This window comes from Thamnophis elegans, chromosome 2 (genome assembly GCF_009769535.1).
Source record: "Thamnophis elegans isolate rThaEle1 chromosome 2, rThaEle1.pri, whole genome shotgun sequence".
NCBI classification, from domain to species: domain Eukaryota; kingdom Metazoa; phylum Chordata; class Lepidosauria; order Squamata; family Colubridae; genus Thamnophis; species Thamnophis elegans.
Window position 1 is genome coordinate 83504364 of NC_045542.1, and position 7702 is coordinate 83512065.

Genomic DNA, 7702 nt, shown 5'->3' on the forward strand with positions numbered 1-7702 from the left:
TACAGACTTGAAAGCAAAATAATTTACAAATCTACTAAATAAGATGTGGGGCTGTAGAACTGTTAGTATAATCAGTTTTTAAGGCAAGTCTCATTTTTCTTTTTTATGGTTTATTCTAAATTCAAAGTGCTAAAGTAATGGTTGAAATTGAGTTAAATTTTGCTGGAATATTCATACCTAAAATTCAGTTGATTTTTTTTAATGGGACACAATGAATAAGTGGAAAATGTAGGCAGGACATTTATTCATATCTGTTTTATAATAAGATACTCTTAAAAAGAAATCTGCCCATTCGTTGCAGTAGTCTTCTTGCAAAAAGTACCCTTTGCGTTTTCCAATCCCTTCCCTTTCTCTTATCTCCTAATGAAAGAGTTTACTTTGTACTTCAGAATTTGTTGTTCAGCTGTGTCCTCTAAACTGATCAATACAGACTGTGAAGATTAATATGGCTTCTACAAATTCTCCAAGTATGTGTCATAGCCATACCAGTTGGAGATTATGAGAGCTGGAGTTTAGCATGCAGTATCTTTAAGACAGGCTGGTATAGTTTCTTCAATCTACACTGCAAAATGGCTAGTAGTTCCATTAATTTAGATCCAAACCTAAATTGTAATTTTATAATAGATAAAGGAGACTCATAATTTAGGTATATTCATTGCAGGAAGACATATAAATATATATGTACTCTTTTTAACTAGATTGCTATGATGCCTGGAGATTTTATTTTGATGTTAAATTCCCCAAAACTAATATTTTGAGAAAACTGGCATACGGATTAAGCTCTATATTATTTTGATTACATAAATTCAGCATTGCCAGAAATGTCTGACATGACATGTTTTACTTAGAATTATAAGTACAATCTTATATATTTATTAAAGATTTTCCGTTATTTAAAACAGTAGTTAAGAATATGTTGGGTATAATCTATCTGAATAAAATTTTGATTTAAATAATAAATTAAGCAACATCTTAAAATGTTCTTATCAAGAGGAAATTGTTTGCTTGATTATGCTTTTTTATGCAAAGTAATATATTTATTTCAGTTGTATATCCTCTCCTCCCCCCAACAGTTATTGGAACCATTTTAAAGACAATCTTAGAACATCCTAACAATCTAGTGATTAAACTGTATTCTGTTGCACTCAGGATCACCTTTAAGGAACATATGTTTTTTAAAAAGGGCTGAGGTGTCTGAAACTAATCAAGAAAAAGAACTTGGGCCTAATGGATAGCTTCATAAAGATGTCAAATCACAATTCCTCCGCTGAGAAAAAAGTGCATTCATGCTTGGGATCATTAACAGAGGCACTGAAAATAAATCTGGCAATAATGCATACTGTAATACCTTTTAACAAATGCTATGGTTATATCTACATCTGAAATACTAGATTATGGCTATCCAACCTTTTGGTCTGCTTGGACCTCACTGAGTGAAAAGGAATTGTTTTGGGCCACATAAAGTATATAATATGGTTTATGTATATAAATCATATAATAAAGTTAAAAAGCCGCATTACTAGCTATCTAGGGCCACATGTGGCCCATGGGCTGTAGATTGGACAGGTCTGCTATGGGTGGTTCTGCTCACATTTGACTTTTTTCAAAATGTGATCAAGATCTGCTGGAAAAAAGTGCAGAAGATAACCAAAATTATCGGAGGTTCAAACACTTTCCTTACAAGCAAATATTAGAACATTGGAAAATTTTAACTTAGGAAGAAGGAATGATTGCGGTGTACAAAATCATTCATGGCAGGGAGAATTGTTTTCTCTTTTTGTGTCAAGTCACTAAAACCAAGTCATCCTTTGAAGTTGATTGGAAGAAGATTTCGAACAGATAAAAGAAACCAATTATTCATCTAAGCAAATAATTCACCTAAGGCATTTATTACTGCAAGAAACAGACTAAATTGGATTAATGATTTTAAAGAAGGGTTGGATATATCCATGGAGGACAAATCTATCAAGTGCTATCAATTCTGAAAGCTCAAATGTTCCCTCTGGTCTCAGGGCAGCATGTCTTCAAGGGGGAAAAGCAGGAGATAGATATTTATCTTCTGCTCAAGTACCTTAAGAAGTATCACATGCTGGACTAAGATGGGCCTTGGCTGAATCAGCAAGATATTCTTATAGTTCTATGTTAAGTGAATGATCAAAAGATAAAAATCCACTTTGAGTCAAAGCCTATTCCTAATCACTTCATAAATTAGAACACTGCAGTTTAGGGAGTTATCACTACAGACTACTATTAGTACAGCATGAAGACTTTTTGCAACGGGGGGCTAAATTTTCAATATTGTTTTTTGGTCAGGATCTGCTGGAAATGACAGTAACATGAAAGTAATTGAGAAGCAAGGATATTTTGAGGTATGGGCTAGTGTGCAAAATAGGTGCATTAAACACAAGCTCTAAAGCACGATCTGGAAGTGCTAAGGGTATGGAATCCACAAGTTGTCCATTCTTACAGTAAGCAACAATGCTAGCTTATTTAGAAAATATTGAATGTAGATGCAGTGTACACCTGTGACTGGCACAAGCGCTGATTGTTTTATTAAAACCCCTGAAGTGGAGCTCAATCCTTGGTGACTAAGGGCCATCTTGGCAACAACAAAATGGTTTGCTATTATACTGAAGGATTGGATTTTTAAAAAAACTTTCCAGGCTAGCCTAGAGCCCTGAAGCCTGTTGGTGTTTGCCCACTCATATATTAACTAGGTTCAATTCTGACTTGCTTGAGACCAGCTAAGGTTGACTAGATGTTGCCCCCTGTAGAGGCTGAATGCTGCTTATCAATGTCTTTATTCACCACTGTTACATTTGGCTGCACATAGCTGATCTCATATAAAACCTTTCTACATGCTGTTGAACTTATCTCAGGTGGACAGCAGGTGCATTGGAGATTCCTAAGTGATTTTGTCTGCTCACCTGGTCCAATTTTTAAAAATGGAAATGTAGAAAAAATATCTAAGGGCCCTAATCAAAATATCTAATTAAATAGCCATATGTTGCTTGAGCCATTTGTGTTCAGGAATACATTTGCATTCTGTTAAATACCAGATTTATTTGAATTGTACTATTTGTTATCAACCAGTTTTATTAAGCATGTATGACTAGTATAACATTACAACTGCTGTTGAATCTCTTAGAAAAGTTATAGTTATTCCAGATCAAAATGCTGGTGCCAACATTAATAATTTGAATTTAAAATGCTATCAATATGCTGTACAATATAGCACTAGAAGCAATACTAAGGACAAAGGGACTAGTTCATCAGTCTGAATTTAAATACCAGTAAACTAAAATTGGGTTCATAGTGATTATGAAATCCTGTTCACCATAAAAGCAGCCATTCTCCCTTCAATGAATCATACGTGGATGTTCATTGCTTAATAACTTATGCAGTTGCATAAGTAAATTATGTCTAGTAGATATTTGACTGACACACTAGAACAGGGGTATCAAACTGGCGGCCCGTGGGCTGGATACGTTATGCACAGGACACACCCACCCCAGCTCCACAAAGGAAAAAAACGTTGCAAAACATCAAGGGATGGCAACGTGACGCCGCAGGTTTGACACCTTTGTACTAGAAACTATTAGTGTATTTGTTTGTGATGTCATCAGTTTGCAATCCTGTTGAGGGAAGAACATGCAGGAATGAATAAAAGATGAGACTGATCTCTCACAAGAAAAATGGGCCATTCCAGTTAAAAAAATGTTGCACAGTTTCTCATTATAAATATGCACTATACTGCTAAAACAGCCTTTCCTCCAAAATATCAATGAAGTTATATAAGTAAAATTTAATATTTTGGAGGAAATAAAAAAACCTGAACTGAAACATGAATTTATTTTATATGAAAGAGAAGCAGAAAATCCTTTACAAAGGTTTTTATGACACATTGCTGGTAAGAATAATAAAATCCCTTTTTAAAAACAATTAAATTATTAGTGCATATATCAGAAAATAACCAGTTTTCTTGGAATGAATGAAATCAACTTGAAAAAATAATCTTTGGTTTTCAATGTGTGGAAAGCACAAACTAAGTGATCTATATGTAAATAAACTTATATGAAATGAATGTAAATTTTAGAAGAATATAACTATTTTTGCATGAAATCGAGGAATTTAACAGATGTGCTGATGTCTCATGGAAAATATTATACAGATAGCTCATACTGTAGTTGCACATTAGTTTGCTTCACATTCCTCTCACACAGTTTTAATTGAACTTGCACTAAAGGTAGAACTGTTGTTGCTTGGTAGAATTTGCCTTAAGGCTACATACCTCTAAATGACAGTACACCAGCGTGCTGCATGTTCTAACTTCAATTAATGTGTCATCCTTTAATTTGGAACAGCTAACTAGTAGAAACATCATACTTTGCTTGATGCCCTTTTACAAACCAAAATATCCTTTCATTCGGAAGTAAACTTTTTGTCATTTTGGTTGTGTTCAGTACTCAAGCAAGCAAACTTGTTGTAAAGCCTAAAGTTTAAAAAGTTAATCTAAATATTTACTCCAACCTGCTAAGTACTTCATGTACCACAGGAAATCAAATGAAACAATACTGTCATTCCCCAAACTTAAACTTTTGTAGATGTGGTGGCGCTATGGTTCCCAGAAATCTTCAGCTGTAAGCTGGAGAATTCTAGGTGTTGAATTCCTGACACATCTAAAGGGGATGAGGCTGCACTAGAGTTATATCAGTCCACACTGGAAAAAGTTGAAAAGTATAACTCCTAGATAGTTATAACAATTCCTATTAAAAACAAACAGGTAAGCAAATGCACCAAATATCAAAAAAAAAATTTAAAAAAAAATCAATGAATAATACTCAAGTCAATACTGAAGGAAAAGAATTCCTTCCTAATGATTATTTCTGCAAGAGTGAGAGCATTGAGCATATTCATTCTATTTTTCCTAATTTGCTAGTCAGGTTAAGCAAAATCGTAAAGCCGAATAATTAAAAGTAGTTTCTACCAAGAGGAAAGAAGACTTCATTCCTTAAGTAAGCATACTTAATACTTAATATAGTTAACACCGCATGAGCATATATCTTGATTTATGCTCATTTGCACATTAAGGATGCTGAAAAAAGTTCTGTTCACCTTTCTAACGTAAACCAAGGTATTCATTCATTCCGGCTCTTACTCTTGAAGAATTTTGCTTAACTATTTTTTCCCCAAATAAATTGCTGCATTTTGCTGTTCTATTGAAGGCAAACATAAAGTGCAATTTTAAAATAGGCAACTTCAAAACAGTTGCAAAAGTATTTCTGATTTTGTAGAAGCAGTTAATAAAGAAAAAATCTCTGAATAAATCAGTTAGGAAACGAATCGAAGGGATTTGGGATCTTGTGGCTTCCACATTACTTCCAGAATTCTCCATTTCAATCTCTACTAACAGAATTTCCACCTGTAAACATGTCATGTTCTTGAACAGTTCCACCGTTAGGGACTTCAGGGCTAATCATCTATCCTTCCATAATAGCATTTTTCTGTTATGCGTGACGCAGCAGCTCTTCCATTCTGTCCAAAGGAATTGGAATTTGGGATTAGTCTGAACATCCTGAAACCAAATAATGCAACTATTATGCTGGGAACAACTTCAGGGCACCATAAAAATATTAATGTATTTTTGTTGCATTATATTCCAGTAGAAATTCTATCCCGTTTCACCAGGGTGTATGTCCTACGGAACACATTCTAGTTTACTTATGAATAGACACAGAGCTGTTAACATTATTAAAATGTGAAAATAAGAAGAGATCAAACAAATAGCAGCTTTAGTGTAACCAAATTTAAGAGAGAACAAAATTAATGCTGCCTTAGCATGTTTAGAAAAGAGACATTTCAGCACGTGCAATTTTTAATCTTGCGTGAGGATCTGAATCTACCAAAATGATCTCTTCCTGAAAAACACTAAACAGCACAAGTCCTGTGCTCTTCTGCACTGAATTATACAACCTGTTTGTAAGCAAGAAAACCAGGAAAACAAATAATTCATAAGTTATTTTCCAGTTATTTATTTTCTGTGAGATAACAGCACCTCACCATACTTTTCTATCATGCAACAGGGCAACATATCTGCATTGAAATGAACTGCAAGTAAATCAGCCGTTTACTTATATATTATTTATCCTATTTTCAACAAAAAGTGAAGATCAAAAATGTCAATGATCAATTAAAATATCTGTAACTAATTATTTTTTGTTTCAATTTTGGGATATCCGCATGTACTATACACTTAAAATGCAAAGGGGAAGATGCAGACTTTTATTTTGTAAACAAAAATGTCAAGTTTATCAAATTTGTTAATATTCCTCTTGACTGACAAATAAAATATTTTTTAAAATTCTGTTTTATTCCAATAATCTGTCTATGGACTCAGTAATGAATTGTTCAGAAACGAATGGTTATTTTAAAATGTGTGGACTTTCCTTTTAAAAAAAATATCCACAAGTATACTTTGGAAGTAACAATACTGTATACAGATGACAGAGAATGTTACCTTTTGGTTGCATGTAAGAAGAAATACTGTAAGGAAAACCCTTAATAATGCAAAGGCTAAGGAGCCATATGATCTATGAGAACTCAGATCTTTAAATTTTAATACAGCATTTTTAATTTATATCTGTTCTTATAGAATGAACTTGGGTTCTATGGGAACTCAGAGACTCCTTGAACTTAAAACCTTTACTGACATACCTTATATATTTGCAAATAAGCCCATTTATGCAAAAGCCAACCCGCAAATTTTTAACCACAAAAATGTGCCACCTATTGATAAGACAAGCCTTGGAGTTTTTCCCCAATATATTCTGAAGTATTTTATTCGTTTTTATATTTTGTATCAATAAATGTTGTACAGTAGAGATTCTGTTTTAAATTTTCCTAATTGGCTTATCCTCTACATCAGGGATGTCAAATTTATGTTGTCACGGTAGCATCACATGACATATCGATACTTTTTTCTCCTCTACTAAACTCAGTGGGGGCAGCGCATGATGCATCCTGCCCACAGGCTGGGAGTTTGACAGCCCTGCCCTATATGCTGCATTTTTCAACAGCTCCCATATTCATGTGTTGCCTCTCAGACCTTCACTAACGCAAATCCTAATTGCAAAACTGGCCAGGCATTAGTTTAAGGAATGAAAATTGCCTTGCCTGACACAGAATGACTCAAGAACTAGTGTAGCCCAGAATCCCCCCTTTTTATCCCTAAAAGTCATTATAACATGATACATGATGTGATATGACAGATGATAAATATATGATATATGATATGATATATAACATAACATATAATATAGTAAAATACGGTGCAGTGGGCTACTTAAGACACTGGGATTGTTGACCAGAAGGTTGGCAGTTTGAGACCTAGGGTACTGCATGATGAGGTGAGTATCTGTTCCTGCTCCAGCTTCTGCCAACCTAGTAATTTGAAACAAAATTAAAATAAATATGTACTATTTCAGTGGGAAGATAACAGAATTTTGGCATATAGTCATGCTAGCCACGTGGTCACATGCCAGTCCACATGTCTTTGGATAACGCTTGGCTCTTTTGGCTCAGAAATGGAGATGACCCCCCCCCCCCCAAAGTTGGACACAACTGGGCAGAGGAAACCTATAATAATGTCATATACCATCATATTATATCACGTTACGTATCGTATCTCAATCTTATTATAATA